At 39.5% G+C, this 17,294-nt stretch overlaps 1 protein-coding gene across 3 annotated transcripts in view; it reads left to right on the top strand.

Annotated features, from left to right (window-relative positions):
• IL1RAPL1 (interleukin 1 receptor accessory protein like 1) overlaps nucleotides 1-17,294 on the top strand; it is an 881,005-nt gene that overhangs the window by 95,723 nt on the left and 767,988 nt on the right. The window lies entirely within an intron of this gene.

The raw sequence follows: 17,294 nt of genomic DNA, 5'->3' as shown, positions 1-17,294 counted from the left end.
AGGGAAAAGGGCGGCCTACAAATAAAAATAATAAAAAAAAAAAATTATAAAATTGTTCATCATCTTGTTCTCTAATTTCAAATGTCAATTTACTCATTTCAGCACATTCCATTGTTTTCAAATAATTTCCTCCTGCATTGGTATTTTCTCATTTTTCCAGTTTTTTGCAGATACAATTCTGGCTGCCATTAAAATATTTACAATCAAATATTTCAAGTCTTTATTATATATATCTGGTATAACACCCAATAAAAAGTCTCTGGCTTAAAGTCAAGGCGTTTCTGTGTCATTTTCTCCAACCACATGTGGATTTTAGTCCAATACCTTTTAGCTTCTATGCAAATCCACCACATGTGGTAGTATGAGCCCAGTGTCTGATGACATTTCCAACACTTTTCGGATTTGTTCTTGAAAATTCTTGATATTCTCGTTGGGGGTAGATGTCACCTGTAAAACATCTTATACAAATTTTCCTTATAAGCTGTTGACATTGTCATTTTATAATTTTGGGTCCACAATTTATCCCATTTCTCTAATTCAATCCCATGTCCAAAATCCCCCCCCCCCAAGCTATCATAGGTTCTTTAACTTGTTCTTCTTTTAGTTTAACGTTTAGTAAATGTCCATATAGTTTTTTAATTACTTTTTCATCCATACCTGTCAAGATTTTATCTAACTCAGGTTTTTTTATCATAAAACCTTCCATTTTACAATCTTTATCATATCTAGATTGTATTTGCACATATGAAAACCAATTCATTTCTATGCCTTCCTGTTTCAGCTCTTGCATAGATTTGAGTTTACCCTCTGCATTCAAAATTTCACCATATCTAACCGTTTGTTCCTATTTGTATATTATTTGATAAGAAAAAGCTTCAATAGTTGATAGCCAGACTGGAATTTTTAAGTAATATTGCTTTTTAATCTTCTCCCAATTTAATAACAAAGCTTCCCTTAAGTAATGTCTTCTAAAATAACCTTATGTTTTAGTACCTTTATACCATAAAAAAGCATGCCATCACAACAATAGGTCATGTCCTTTTAAAGTCAATATTCTGGAATTCCTTAGTGTTATCCACTCCTTAATCCACATCAAGCTAGTTGCCTGGTGATATAATTCTCAATTGGGTAGGCCCATGTTCTAGCATCTTGTAATGACTTTAATTTTATCCTTGCTTTATCCCCCTGCCAAATGAACTTCAATACTATTTTGTTTAATTAAACAAAATAATTTTTCCCTAGTCTAATTGGAATTGTCTGGAACAGATATAAAATTCTAGGTAAAATGTTCATTTTGATTGTAGAAATTCTCCCTATCATTGATAATTGTAAATTTTCCCATTTCATTAGATCAGACGCAATCTGTTGCTTAAGTTTATAATAATTGTTCTTTTTAAGCATGCTACACCTTGCAGTTAAATATATACCCAAATATTTAACCTTTTTTGTAACTTGGATCGCCAATTCTTCATTTTGTCCCGATGTTATATTCTTTGTCAAAATTTTCGTTTTGTCTTTATTTTCAAGCCAGCTACTTTCCCATATTCCTCTACTCTCTCAATCAATTTAGGTGCCGTTTCAAGTGGATCCTCAAGAATACAAACCAAGTTATCTGCAAATGCTTGCAGATCAGCACAAATAAAAAAAACACAAATATAACAAAGGCAACAGTAAAAATATAGGGTTTCTGTCGTGATGGACTCTTGTGACGAGCCGATTGACAGATGATGGAAGCAGTTAGCTTCCTCCCATAATTGGGGCTTACCAGGGGTTGTAAAAATCATATATATATATATATATATATATATGTATGTATGTATGTATGTATGTATGTATGTATGTATGTATATATATATATATATATATATATATATATATATATATATATATATATATATATATATATATATATATATATATATATATATATATATATATATATATATATATATATATATATATATATATATATATATATATATATATATATATATATATATATATATATATATACTTAAAGTCACAACCCCTGGTATGCCCAAGTGTGGGAGGACTTCCTCCCACACTTGGGCATACCAGGGGTTGTGACTTTAAGTATATACCTCCCACCCTGGCTGGCTGATAAAAGGAGTCGTTCTCTGTAGCTCAAATGGTTAACTCCCTGCCTGGGAAGCAATAGAGCACAGGTTCGAATCCCAGTAAGGATATGGCTAGCTGATGAGAGCTAAATAGCTTGAAATAGATCTATACTAGTCTTCCTTTATTTATTTATCAGCACAAATAAAAACATATATATATATATATATATATATATATATATATATATATATATATATATATATATATATATATATATATATATATATATATATATATATAAAATTTTTTCCAATTTTGGTTCCACCAATAAATGTTCATGCTGTTTTTAAATATGAACTTCTTGTAAACAAATTATATCCAATTTTAATTTTTCTAATTTATGAAATATTTTTATTCTTTTAATTGCAGAATTAAGTCCATTTATATTAATTGAGATCATTTTTTCTTCCATATCTATAATTTATAATTAGGATTTATAGCTCTAGTTGATCTCAATTCTCATTGTTCTCTAATGTCAACACCACCTGTAGTTCCCTCCTCAATCTGAATCCCACCTACCGCACCTTCAAGTTTCTCGATCTCAACCGTACATACCTCTTGCACGTCTACCAATAGATCTTCTCTTCCAGCCTTCTCAGCCTTTCCTCTCAGATGCTCATTGAAGAATGCTTCTGCCTTATCAGTTGTGTCTATTCTGTATCTTTGTCCTTGCCATGTAAATATTAAAACTTCTGATACAAGCCATCTGTAGTTAGTGCCTTTCTTAAGTAGAATCTTAGTCAGGAATTGATATGTTCTTTTCGTCTCTCTCACTCTTCTTGGTATTTGTTTCAGCACTACAACCTTCTTCCCCATACATTCCAATTTTCTATCTCATGTTTTCTGTAAATTTTGTGATTTAATTATTTTCTTGGTAAATCTTACATGGACATCCCTCGGGAGTCTATTTCTCGCTGCATATCTTGTGTAGATTCGAAACACCTCGTCTATGCCATCAATCATCTTCTCTTGGGTTATCTCTAACACATATTTCAGTAATTCTGATATTATTTGTGCCAAATTCTCACTTTTTCTTCTTCTATGTTTTGGAATCTTAAAAAAAATTCTGACCAATCAATTTCCCATCCCAGTATTCCGCTGCTGTCTTTTTCCACTGTGTTCAATCTACTATCAATATTCTCCATTTTCTTCTCTCTTTCTTTATCCCTTTCTTCAATTTTTTGTAGTCTGTCTTCATATTTCATTATCCATTGTTGAATTGGTTCAATTTTTTTCTTCTGTTTTGCTTGTCTTTTGTTCTATATGCTCTATCCTCTTCTCAAGGCTCTGTCCTCTTGCTTCCAGTTTTTGTATTCCTTGCATAATTGCCTTGTCCTTTTCCTTCTCCTGTTGAAGCATCATCTGTATTGATCTTTGCCCTTCTGCAGGTGAAGAGGAGGGGGTTGTTGTTGTGGAGCCAACAGTTGCTATTTTCCTACTCATCTTCCTTTTTGTATTTGATTTTTAACCGTGAGGAAGCAGAAAGTGGAAGATGAAGAAGAACAAGAGGAAAAAAGAGGGGAAGGGAAAAGGGAAAAATATGCGATAATATGGAAGATCAAAAATCAGGAAGGGAAGAAGAAAAGAAGTAAAAACAAAAATTCTTTGATCTCTTCTATGTAAATAGTTATGACAAGAAGAAAGGGAAGAAGAAGGTAAAAAAAAATGTTGAGATTCTTTTTAGTCCAAACATACTTGAAACACTCTAAAAAAATCAAAACAGAAAATGTAGACAGAGTGAAACCACAGCTTCCAAAACAAGGTAAGATAAACACTGCCACCAAAAGGGAATAAAAAAAGGACAAAGTCTTTATCAGGTGAAAGCCTTTCCAAGGTCACTCTAAGCTTTCCCCTTTAAAAAGAAAGATTTAGTTTATTCTTTCAGAGTAATTTTCGCAGCTGCTGATAGTTTCCAAGAAACAGCTGTGTTCCTCTCACTATCATATCTAAGTAAATAGCCTCAGAGAGTTTCTCTCCAAACATTCATGCAAAAATAAAAACATTGTTCCAAAACCATTAGGTGGCAATGATAATTGTTTCAATCTCAACCCTTGTTACAATGTTACACTCTGCCCTTAGCTTTCTCTAAGAAAAACAGAAATGATTAATAAAAAGGGAAAAAATTCAAGGTCAGTTCCAACTTAATTGTACCAATAATTCCAAAAAAAAGTCCAACAGAATGAGTAAGAAGAAAAGCACAAAGAGCTAGTCCAAGTCCAAATCAAATAGCTTCTTGAGTCCAATCAGGCTTCCGGCATTAAAAAGGGGAAAAAAAGGAAACCTTAAATTAACCATTTCTTACATCCGCTGCTTATTTTCTTATTAGTCTTTCTTTCTTTAAGTAAAATCTCCATGTTTTAGGGTATTGTCTCTCCAAAGGAAAAAAAATTAAAACTCTCACCAAATCGACATGCTTCTCTCCAGCACTTACGTTTGGGGCGGGAAGCATTTTCAGGAGCCGAGAAGCTGACTCTTAGTTGCTGGCAAAAGGGGCTTTTTCTGGGATCACCAGAGATTTTGCAGGTGTCTCTGGGATCGACAGGATGTACCCCTACCTATCACCATCTCTACATGACAGTTTAGGTCTGAGTGGACCGTCCAAATGACCAGACTTCGGCGGCAATCCTGGGATTCCAGGAAAGTCCGACCATTCCACTGTGACGCAATGCCCCCTAGCTCGATCTAGTCATTCTTATCTCCTTTTGTTCTTTCATCTCCTTTGCTCTTGCTCATTCTTTTAGCACTTTTTCTTCCTGCTCTTTCATTGCCTCTTTTTGGTCTTTCTCCTTGACTTCCTGATATTTAGCTCCTCCCTCTTCTCTCAGCCTCTCTTCCTCCTGCAATCCTATATATTGTTCATAAAATAACTCTGCCTTCTCTAGAGTGTCTGCCTTTGTTCTTGACATATTACCAAGACCCTTTCTGGTACATACTAACTGGAACTCACCCCTTTTTTGATCAAAATCTTGGTCAGGAAGTGGTATTCTTTTCTTATTTATCTAACCTTCCTTGGCACTTGCTTCAGCACCACTATCTCTCTAATCTTGTATTTTATTGTAGTGTTTCTGGACGCTTGCAATATTTCATTCTTCAAAGTTTTCTTAGTAAATCTTATATGTACCTCTCTCAACAAATTGTTTCTAATTACATATATTGTGTGTACTCTAAATATTTCATCAATCCCATCTAATATCTTTTCCTTACTCTAATCTATGGCCTCTGATAAAATCTCTGCGAACTTCTCTGCTAGATTCTCTCCTTTCTCCTCTTCAATATTCTGGAATCTTAAATAATAGTCAGCTTTGTCTAATTCCCATAGAATGTTATTTCTCTCCTGGCTCTTATCAGTTACTGTCAATCTATAATCCATCTCCTCTACTTTTTTTCCCTGTTGTTTCCATCCTTTCCTCCACTCTCTGCAATTACTGCTCGCTTTTTCCTACCATTTCCTTGACTTCTTTTAGGTCATTTTTCATTTTGCCCACTTTTTCTTCTACTTTACTTATTCCCTCTTTAAGGTCCTCATGCATGGCCTGTAGCATGCTTTTTAACTGCAAAGTGGTTTTATCTTGTTGCGTTGTCCTGTTTGTTGCTTTCTGTGATGCAGAGTTGGGAGATGTCGCTATTGCTGATGCATATGATGTTATTTTCTTCATCTTGTTATGATTTGAATGTTATAATCCAGTACTCAAATTTAGTTGTAATCCTGAGGTCACCATACCAGCCAAACCTAAACTCCAAGTCGACCAATCTCTGCTCCAGGTCACAATCTTCAGGTTCTTGCTATCTAAATCCACCTGCTTTTTAATACCAGTATGAAGAAAAAGAAAAAAAAAGAAAAAAGAAAGAAATAGCTTCCCCTAAAAAATGAAAACCAATTAAAAAGGTGGTGATCAAAAAAGCAGGCCACAAAATTAATCCACAATGGTAATGTATGCCCCCTAAAGAGGCAAAGAAAAAAAGAAGAGAAACTTTAATCAAATTATCCTAGTTGTCTTCAAAAGGAAAAACGAAGTAAAAACAAAAAAAGAACAGTTCCAGCAGTCCATGTAAGATAATGAAAAAAAATAAAAAGCAATGGTACAATGTTTACACAGCTGATCTTATTTCTTTTTTAGCAGGGCTTTTTTATCATCAAACTGCTTACTCAATTCCAGTCCAAGGTCAAGTCCCTCTATCCACCTGCTTTGTGTTTTGTTCTTCCGGCTTTGTTTAATATTTCCCTTCTAATACCACTAGATGGCAATGCAGACAGTTAGATTCAGCATATCAGCCTTTTTCCGAAAGCAAATCTCAGAGTTTTAACCCTCAGTGTTATAATCACAAAATAAGAATCCAAAATCCTCCTTCCAATCTGCTTTCTATTCTTTCAACATTTCTCAAAGCCCATTGTTCCTTTATTCTTTGTATTGTTTGTATAGTTAATGACCTTGTTCTTTCTTTGCCGCTAGACCAAAAGTGGAGGGGCCAACAACAGCATGCTCCCCCCTCTCTTTGCTGCTCTTTCTTTTCAAAGTTTCCAGCCAATGGGTTAAAGTAAATTAAGAAAAGCTGTACTTCAAGAAAATTTCACCATGCTGATTCTCTCTCTTTTCTGTAGCCACGCCAGCTTTTTGACAGCTCGCAATGGCTGTTTTCCATGCTGTTGGGTCTGGAGGCTATTGCAGGTGTTTTTGGGGATTTGCGGCTTCCTATTCATTTCATTTCATTTCCTTTATTTGTATGCCGCCCTTTTCCCTGGGGGGACTCAGGGCGGCTCACAGTTCAAAAAGGGAGGGGGGGAAAGACAAACAGTATTCCAATATGGAAACAATACAACATATTAAAAGAGAGCACAACAGTCACACAATTCGGGTGGGGTTGGAATCTTAACCCCAGGCCAGCCAGGACAGCCAGATCTTCAAAGCGGCGCGGAAGGATTGGAGGGTGGTGAGGGTCCGAATCTCCACGGGGAGTTCGTTCCAGAGGGTCGGAGCAGCCACCGAGAAGGCTCTCCTCCGGGTAGTTGCCAGTTTGCACTGGCTAGTAGATGGAATTCAGAGGAGGCCTAATCGATGCGATCGTATCGGTCTAGTGGAGGTAATTGGCAGTAGGCGGTCTCTCAAATACCCAGGCCCACTACCATGAAGGGCTTTATAGGTGATAAGTAGCACCTTGAAGCGCACCCAGAGATTGACAGACAGCCAGTGCAGCTCGCGGAGGATAGGTGTAACGTGGGTGAAGCGAGGTGCACCCACAATCGCTCGCGCGGCCGCATTCTGGACTAGCTGAAGTCGCCGAATGCTCTTCAAGGGCAGCCCCATGTAGAGCACATTGCAGTATTCCAACCTAGAGGTCACAAGGGCACGAGTGACTGTTGTGAGGGCCTCCCGGTTCAGGTAGGGACGCAACTGGTGTACCAGACGAACCTGAGCAAATGCCCCCCTGGTCACAGCTGACAAATGATGTTCGAAGGTCAGCTGTGGGTCCAGGAGGACTCCCAAGTTGCGAACCCTGTCTGAGGGGCGTATAATTTTCCATGTCCACTTGCACCTTCTCTCTTCGCTGTCCCTCCGAGACAGCTTGTTTTGTTTTGTTTATTGGATTTATATGCCGCCCTTCTCCCAAAGGACTCAGGGCGGCGTACAACATAAAAAAAAACATATATTACAAAAGTTAAAAAGGAAATTAAATTAAGTATCCAAAAAAACCCAATTAATATTAACAATAAAATTTTAAAAATTAGATTAAAATTAACAATCAAATTAATCATTTATTTTATTCTGTTCAGGCCAGGCCAGCTTGCTGGAAAAGCCAACTTAGAAAAAAGAGAGATCCACCTGTGAAAAGATAGAAACAAAAAATCCATCATAGTGTTTTAAGATGGTTTGTCAGGGTATTGGGAGTGAATTTTTTTCAATAAGGTAGGGGCCCTAACATGGTGTTTAGCTACCCATTCACTTTGGGATGAGGGTAGATACTTCAATTCTGCTGTCATCCATATCATAGCTATCCTTGACCAAGACATATGTCTGTTTGAGTAAAATGAATATTGGTTTTCTTTGGGATGCATTTCACAACAAATATCTTGAATAGTTAATTCTTCCGCCATTCTTGAAAAGACTTTAGGAAGTGTTTTCCTTGCCTTTTTATTTACTTTTCTAATTTTATAGTCCATTTCTGTATCCACTATTCAGTGGTTGGGTTTCAAATTTTTTTACTACTGGTTATGTGGGCATGACTTATTTTGTGAGCTTGACTTGGCAGTCATGTGACTGGTGGGAGTGTCCAATTTAGCAGTCCATTAAACAATACACAGCAACCCCCTTTTCTATTCTTTTACATACTGCATGAAGTTTTTGCTTTAGGTTTTTTTTTAGTAGGGGGAGAGGTTGGCAATGCCTGGGGATTTCTGGAAAATTTTTCTCTGTGTTAGAGGCACCAAAATAACCAAGATGATATAAGGTGTCCTGCTGAAGCAGAGGGTTGGACTAGATGACCTCTGGGGTCCCTTCCAGCCCTGGATTGTTTCAAAGCATCCTCTGAAGATGTGTCTAGTGCCAGGTTTGTGGTCCTTTTTCTCTCTCTCCCTCCCCCCCTCCTTCCATATCTCATTCACTTTCCCTTCCCTCTTTCTCCCTTCCCTCCCTCCCTCCCTCCCTCCCTTCCTGTGAAGAACCCCAGAAGGTCTTTGGTAGGAAGAAGGAAGAAAAGCCAGACGTTTTGAAACTGAGAACATGTCTATTGATCATCTGGCATTCTTAGAGCTCCACTATTGATCAGCTTAGCCTGAGCCTAAGGATAGCAGCTAGCAAAAGTCTTCAAACTTGACAACTTTAAGACGTGTGAACTTCAACTCCCAAAATTCTCCAGCCAGCAGAGCTGAATTCTGGGAGTTGAAGTCCACAAGTCTTAAAGCTGCCACGTTTGCAGACCTCTGCTCCAAGCGCTTGGGGATCCCCAATTGGTGAGGATTTCTTTCTTTCTCCCATTTTTGCTCCCAGGGGGTTGCAGGGAGGCTTGTTAGGCACCTCCCACACCCTATTTTGGGCCTAGCAGGTCTGCCTGAAGCCTGCTGGGAGTCAAAATGGGGCTTGTGGTGATCCTGGAAGGGGTGAGGGAAGATAAGGTTGCGAGCCAGGTGGAACTGGTGGGGGGGGGGCACAGCAAGCTCCAGGGAGGGGGGGACTAGCAAGACTTACCTGTAGGCAGGAGGAGGAGGCAGCTCAATTGGGGCACAAGGCACAGCAAGAAATAGAAACAGAAATCCCCCCAAGCATCCCCCTCCCACAAGAATGACAGTGTTGCTCTAGGAATCTATGGGACCTGATATTTGGAAAAAATTCAGAGAAGAGCAACTAAAAAGAATCAAAGGCCAAACATATGAAGAATGGCTGCAGGATTAGGGTTTGGCTAGTCTAAAGAAAAGAAGAATTAGGGTTGATATGATAGCAGTGTTCCAGTATTTGAGAGGCTGCCACAAAGAAGAGGGAGTCAGATTATTCTTCAAAGCAACAGAGGGCAGGACAAGAAATAATGGTTGGAAACTAATCGGAGACAAATATCCTGGAATTAAGGAGAAACTTAAGTGAGAACAATTAACCAGTGGAACAGCTTGCCTCCAGAAATTATGGGCACTCCATCACTGAAAGTTTTGAAGAAGAGTCTAGACAAAAAGTGTCAAACTGCCTGCGGGTCAGATGCATCACACACTGGAAATGCACATCCCAGTTTTAGCAAAGGAGGGAAAAGTCATGATACATCATGTGATGACAAGACAATGCAAATTTGACACCCCTGATCTAGACAATCACTTATCTGAAATAGTATAAGTTCTCCTGCTTGAGCAGGGGGTTGGACTAGAAGACTTCCAAGGTCCCTTCCAACTGATTCTATTCTGAAATAGTTTTAATAGATATAGATTAATTGGTTTAGAGGGGTATTATCTAGTAGGTGGAATCTTAGTTATTTAATGTATATAATTTATTGAATAAATGTGAATTTATGCTGGCCTGAGTGCAAAGAAATAATGCATTGTAAAACTGCAAAACATATTCACATCTTTAAGATTATTTTTGCAAAATGCTATAAGGAATAGAATGTACGCAAGAGAAAAATCTCTATCTTATTTATCCATATTAGAATTATAGCTACTAAGTGGATGAAAAATAAAATATCTGTAACTTGATAGTGTATCAGGCTGCAACCAGTTGCATTTCAAATTCAATTTGTCTTTTAGGATGCTATCCTATTGCTTAAAGCAAGGTTATTTCCAGGTCATCTCAAACACTAAAGAGAAAGAATTTTTGAGAATGGCAACATGAAGAGATTTCAGCAGCTGCAGTGTCAAAACAAGGCTTACTTTATTATTGCTTTAATAAAGGCTATTGAGCTCTGAGTACATAGTCTTTGCCTGAAGCTTCAGACTCTGTACAAGGAACATCCAATTTCCTCTTTGAAAGATCTGTTTGGCTAATCTTACCAAATCGCTGGTCTATTTTTTCCATTATTTTTCTTGCTATGACTTTTCACTATATAGTCAACAAAATGGCTTTTTACCTTAAATAACATAAAATAGCAACAACCAGATAACTTGACAACAAAATTCTATATAACACTGAACAATTTTGATGCCTATTGTGTCTGTGAAATAAAGCTGCAGCCAGACAGGAATTTCTGAAGGGCTGAAATAATGGATATGAAAGCTCTTTATACAATTATATTTCAGCCACACTCAGTCCTACATTTGGAAGTGGGGTTTTGAAAGGAGCAGATTTCCATTCATTTATCAAGGTCTTAAAGATGCATGCATAAATAATGTAATGCCAGAATTAGCCTGCATTGTGCCAATGAAGAGCAGTGAATCAGTTCTTTTTCACTAGACTTGGTTTAAAAATGGCACTTATAACTGAAAGAAAGAAAAAACCCGAAGTGTGTGAAGTCTATATTCTTGTGTTAATACAGGATTCCAAAGAGATATTTTATATCCCCCCACCCCAAAAATTCCATCTTCTTCCAGCAGATTAAATTTGGAATAATGTTTGGAAAAGCAAACTTCCAACTGGATAGGACCAATAGTATTTGTTTTTGTTTGCTCAAAGCATACTAGAGTTTGGTGGAAGAGAACTGGATTCAAGACTTGAACATCATCAGCATTGAAGTCTGACATATGCCTGCCCCATACACAGAGATGGGTTCCTACAGGTCCGGTCCAGTTCGGCCAATTAGGTAGTAACTCCATTGCACATGTGACCATATTCGTTCTATCGGCAGTGCCGTAAGCCCCACCATCTTGTTTTTTGCTTCTGTGGAAAAGTACTTTTTGGTACTGCACATGTGCCCAGTCTCTGCTCTGCAGCTTTCCTGCCTGAAGCACTGCGCTCCTGATCTATCTGTCAGGTAAGCCTGTGAGTCGCGGGTCAGCTAGCTGCCCTTGCCCCCTTCCCCGCAGCCCGGGGCCCTGCCATGCTTCCCTGCCTTCCATGTGGCCTTCCCAGCATCCCCATGGCCAGTTTGCGAAGGCAGGCAAGCAGAAGGTCATGTGAAAAGTAGGGAAGCATGGAGGCTGCTTGCTCCCTTCCCCACAGCTCTGCCATCCTTCCCTTCCTTCCATGCAACCTTCCTGGTGGTCCCACACACACACTTGCCTTGGAGTCCAGCCCAGCCCGGCGGCCCTTGGTAGAAACACAGACGCCCTGGGGCTGAGGGGGTCAGCTATGCTCTGGGAGGGCAAGCGGATATCCCAGGGCTGCTGCACATGCACCCGCTCTGTTTCTGCAAAGACAGACCCCCCCTGCAGGGAGATCCAAAGAGGGGAGGGGGACGCTGCAGAAAAAGCTGCTTTCCACCCAGGCCCATATGTCTCCCGTGCCGTTTCTGTGGGGCTTTGGGCTCAAGGCTCCGGCCGCAGTGCTGTTTCCCGCTGCTGAAAAAGCAGAGTGGGAGATGCGGAAGTTGTCGGGGGGGGCGAGGGTGTGGCAGCTGCTCTTGATGCCCTCCCTCTATGGCTGGCTGCAGATATCCACCTGCCCTCCCAGAGCACCGCTGCAGCTGCTCTTGATGCCCTCCCTCCATGGCTGGCTGCAGATATCCACCTGCCCTCCCAGAGCACCGCTGCGGAACCACCATTCACTTTCTTTCTTCTCCTGCCATGAAACGAAAGCGACCGGCACTGCACTAGAATTGCTGCAAACTGGTCTTCCCACTGTGGCCTTTCCTCCTAAGACCCCTCTTTACCTTGCTAATTGCTTGCACTCATGAGAAGTTTTTCTTTACTGTGCAAGATGTTTCCCTGAATAGAACGGCCGAGAGAGAGAAGCAGTGGAGCTGCCAGACTCGAGTAAGATGTTTGGGCAAATTTGGGAGTGGCTGGGAGGCAGGTGGATCCCCTTTTCCTTGCACCCCCACCCTGCTTCCTGAGACAAACCATGGTCGGGAGACGCATCCTCCCATTGGCCGCAGCTTGGCTGCGAGCAATTAGCAATATTTACTGTGCAAGGTTTTCCCTGCACTTGGCTGGGGTGGGGTGGGGTGGGGTGGGTGAGGCTTCAGGTTGGAGCAGGCGAGCACAACCACCACACCAAGAGAAGTGCTTGCCTCCGTTGGATCCATCTCACACCCGCAGCAGCGGCACCCACTGCTCCCTTCCGCCACTCACCTGGCCCCTGCCTTTGGAGGCAATGGAGGCAAGCGCTCCTCTTGGTGCAGCATGCTTGGCTGGGCAGGGACGAGGCTTCGGGGCAGAGTAGGAGAGCACACCTGCCACACCAAGAGGAGCATTTTCCTCCGTTACCTCCGAAGGCGGAGGTCAGGTGCGTGGTGGCAGGGAGCAGCAGAAGTTGCCACTGCAGGTGTGAGTGGAAGGGGCTGGGCATTGGGGTGGGGGTGGGGTATGCAACCACCTCATAGAAGTTTCCTGGCAAGTTGCCTCCAAAGGACGTCAGGCAGTATCTCCTGAACGGCCGTTATCTTCCTCCCTGGGCTCCATCTTCCTGGCAAACAGTGTTCCGGGCAGATGGAGCAAGAGCCCAGGGCCAAGCCCATCGGCCACAGCCATCACTTCAAGAGCAGGCTGCTCAGCTCACCCCCAGCACCGTCTGGGAGACAGCAAAGAGCCCCAGCCTGCCCCCCCTGCTTTTACTACTGTTTCTGTTGGCGTAGCTTGGGGTGGGTCATGTGACTGAGTGTTCATGAGTGACGTCAAGTTGGCCATGCCCGCTCAGTCACATGCCCTCCCACCTAGCCACGCCCATTGTACCGGTAGTAAAATATTTTGTAACCCACCCCTGCTCATACACATACACTCTTATATGCATATGTTAATTTACTGCCTAAGTAAATATTGTCCAGAACAACAGCATCCACCCAATAAGGAAAACAATTTCCTGAATTAGAGATCTATATCTTACTTGACTGTTTGTGCTAGAACAGAAATATATATTGACACAAGCTTTAAATACATGTTTTCTCAGAAGTTTTGTTTTCTTTTGTTTTCTTTTATCACTTTTAATACTGAGAAAAACTTTTGTTTTCAGTATGGAATGTGATAGTTTGACTTTCTAGATTATTGATTTTTTCGTGATCTCTGTAGGTTGAAATTGAATAAGGTATCTATCATGAAAAGGAACATCATATAAAAAATAGAAATTAATTTTAGAGTCTGAGGATGAATTGAGATAGAAAAGTGGTCAATTGAGAATACAAATTTGCTCTCCAGATTGATGACTAAAAATGTTTTATCCCTGAACTGATGCAAATTAATTATTTGAGGACAGTGTAGAAGTTAACTATCAAAGAAAGGGCATATAAAGGACTCACTAAAGCCATTTTAATTTTTCAGACCCTACATATACCCTCTTGAACATTAGCACTGATATTTAATTAGACTGAGATGTAAATGTAACAACAATAGTTTTTACATATACATGATATACATTAAAATTTAATAAATAAAAACAAGATGCTTTTCAATGTGTGCTTAAATGGATTCTGGTCAATAAGACAGAAAAGATTTTGCTTTTTTTCTGTTTAAATGGAGAACACCTTCTGTAGTCAAAACTAACAGAGTAGATGCATTGGCAAACCATCCCTTTTGAAGACAGATGGTTCTACATTGTTCATTCCACTCTGTTTTGAAAGGCCATTAAAGTCACAAAACATTTTTCAACTGACCTCAGAAGGCAAGAAATCCATTGCCATAGATGTCACTTTCATGGCTCTTTCATAAAGGAATACATGCTGAAATCCTGAATTAATATACCCGCTGGAATAGAGTGAGAAGAAAAATATGTAGTAGGATTTATTGGTAGATGTTGAGATGATTTTTAGTACAATAGAAAGGGTTTATCACTCAAATAGTTTAAGGAAGAGATTTATTTTGTTAATTACACTGTTAACACTCTCCAAAATATATTTATGCACCAAATAAATGCTATTATTCAGAGGTCAAATTCACTGGATAATTCAGGAAACTACAATCATAAGAAAATTGTTAAATTACCTCATAAGTATCTTTCTATTTTTGTTTTCATTTTCAGTTTTTGTCTCTAGCAGATTTACAGTTATTTCCAAATAGATATATAGTTAAACTGCTGAAAAGGTCAAGGGAACTGTACTATAGCTTCTACATTATAGCAATGTGAGCTATATCACTAAAATGATGATACATGATTTGTTTTTGACTTTAACTTCTATTATGTTATGCTAAACCTTTATTTTTCTTCATGTCTAGGAAAAATCTGTCTTTATTCGGTGCGGATATCCATGGTTTTATGATTGATTGATAATATTTTTATGAGTTATAATTTAATTTTCTATTGAATAATTTAGCTCCAATTTTATTTAATAGTTTATTATAATAGATTTATATATTTATGGATCTCATGGACATATGTCTTTACAACATACAATTCTTTTTATGATTTGTTGGTGTTTAGAATTGGATACAGTATTCTAAGCACAGTTAAAGCAGCACAAGTACAATGGAACTGTTGTCTCTCAGCCCTCTGGTTTTTGCAGGAATTTAACTGTAAGCACCCATAACAGTTGATTGTCTAGCCTCTTCCCTGGTGATTTGTTCACTATCAAAGTGTTCTTATTATTCGGAATTTTTAGAAATCTCCAAATTTAACAAACACTCTCTTTTTCCTTAAGCAAATCATAAATGAAAACATTAAATTTTTGGGAGTTAATTTTAATACTTCTGGCCATTTTCATGAAGAATCAGTCTTTGAGGATGATTTTCAAGCCATTTATGCCTCACGATTTGTTTGTTTCCAGGGCATTAAAGTGCTACTCCTATTGCCAAATGCTTTGTTGAAACAAGAGATGTTATATCTACAGTATTTGTATATCTATTAAGAAAGTCATCCATTAAAAAATGAAATATGGTTAGTCTAAGGTGGCCAGATTTTCAGATTGGTAAAGAGGGACACCATTGACCGGGGGGGAGGGGGGGGCTTGATTAAAAATTTTATATTTTTGTCAAAAGGTCACAAAAGGCGATTACATGACCCTAGGACTCTGAAACCATCATAAATACAAATCTGTTGCCAAACATCAAAATTTTGATCACATGACCATGAGGATGCTGCAATGGTTGCTAAGTGTGAAAATGGTCACTGTGTGAAAAATGGTCATCAGTCACTTTTTTCAATGCCATTGTAACTTTGGTCACTAAATGAACTGTTTGAAAGCTAAGGCTAGGTTGCATTATAATGCCTTATGCTAGCTTACATTTTCAAGAGAGAGAAGCTAAACTCCTTGTTAGAATTGAAATAGAAATGAATAGAGTAGAGTAGAGTAGAATAGAATAGTTTATTAGCCAAGTGTGATTGGACACACACAAGAAATTTGTCTTTGGTGAATATGCTCTCAGTGTACATAAAGAAAAATAAAATAGTAGGATAGTGGGATCCTTGCTGCACCAAGCTCAGAAAGCAGCAAGGATCCCACTCTCCCGCACACCTCCTCTTTCTGAAAGAAAGGAGGAGGATAGTAGGATAGTGGGATCCTTGCTGCACCAAGCTCAGAAAGCAGCAAGGATCCCACTATCTCCCCCACCTCCTCTTTCTCCCTCTCGTTCTCTTTTTGGGGGGGGGAGGAGGAGAAAGGACAAAAAGGAGAAAGAGGGAGAAAGAGGAGGTGGGGGGGATAGTCAGTGGGATCCTTGCTGCACCAAGCTCAGAAAGCAGCAAGGATCCCACTATCCCCCTACCTCTCATTCTCTTTTGGGGGGAAGGAGGAGAAAGGACAAAAAGGAGAAAGAGGGAGAAATGGCTGCAGGGAGAGCGGCGCCCGAGAAAAGTGGGCAAAAAACCCACAACCTTCTGACGGCTGAGCCGCTTGGCCCAGGACCGAGCCTCCTCCTCGCCACGCTGCCGCCTCCAAAAAGCCGTCACTCTCCCTGCAGAAAAACGGTGCGCGTCGGCGCACATCGGCGCACGCACGCACAGGAGGGGAGGGAGCCTTGCCCCTCATCGGGCGCTGCAAGCGAGCCGAGCAGAGAGAGGGAAACCACTGCCCTCTAAAGGCCACATCGGGAATGACACTTCAGAGAAATAAAAACTTTTTTTTTAACGGCATCCTTTTTAAAATTGATTTTCTTTCTTTTGGAAAATCGGGACTTTTTGAACACGCTGCGGGACACGGGACAAATTATTAAAAATCATGGCTGTCCCGCCAAAAGTGGGACATCTGGTCACTTTATTAGTCTGGCATGGCTTTATGACAAATAAATGCTGGTTTTTGGAAGTATAAATTAATTCCCTTATTACTTGGGTCTGTTGTTCACTGAAATATCCTTTTTCTGCATTTAAATTATACAAGCAACATTTGCCTTTATCCTTTGTCTGGCACATCATTTTCCAGGATTTCCAAAAGATAATAAAGTAGATTTCCAAAATAAAATAAATACAGTAAATGTTTACTTGGTTTTGATGGTTTAAACTCATTTAAACTCAAAACCAATAGGTAATCTGCAACTAAATTTCTGTCAATCTAAACCTTAAATCCTGACCATTTACTCTTTTCTTTATAATTACCTGGTAGAAAATATATCTGCTTGCTGGAGAAAACTAAACTAGGGTTTTCTAATACTGTCAAAATCTGCATTCTTAAATCCATTATTGGCCTGCACTATCAGTGCAGCTATAATGTATTTCAGAAAATGTATATAT

This window comes from Thamnophis sirtalis, unplaced genomic scaffold (assembly GCF_051295495.1).
Source record: "Thamnophis sirtalis isolate CommonGarterSnake01/CBP01778 unplaced genomic scaffold, rThaSir2_p1.2 scaffold_8, whole genome shotgun sequence".
Classification (NCBI taxonomy): Eukaryota; Metazoa; Chordata; class Lepidosauria; order Squamata; family Natricidae; genus Thamnophis; species Thamnophis sirtalis.
The sequence above is the reverse complement of the archived record's forward strand: the minus strand, read 5'-3'. Positions and strand labels throughout refer to the sequence as shown.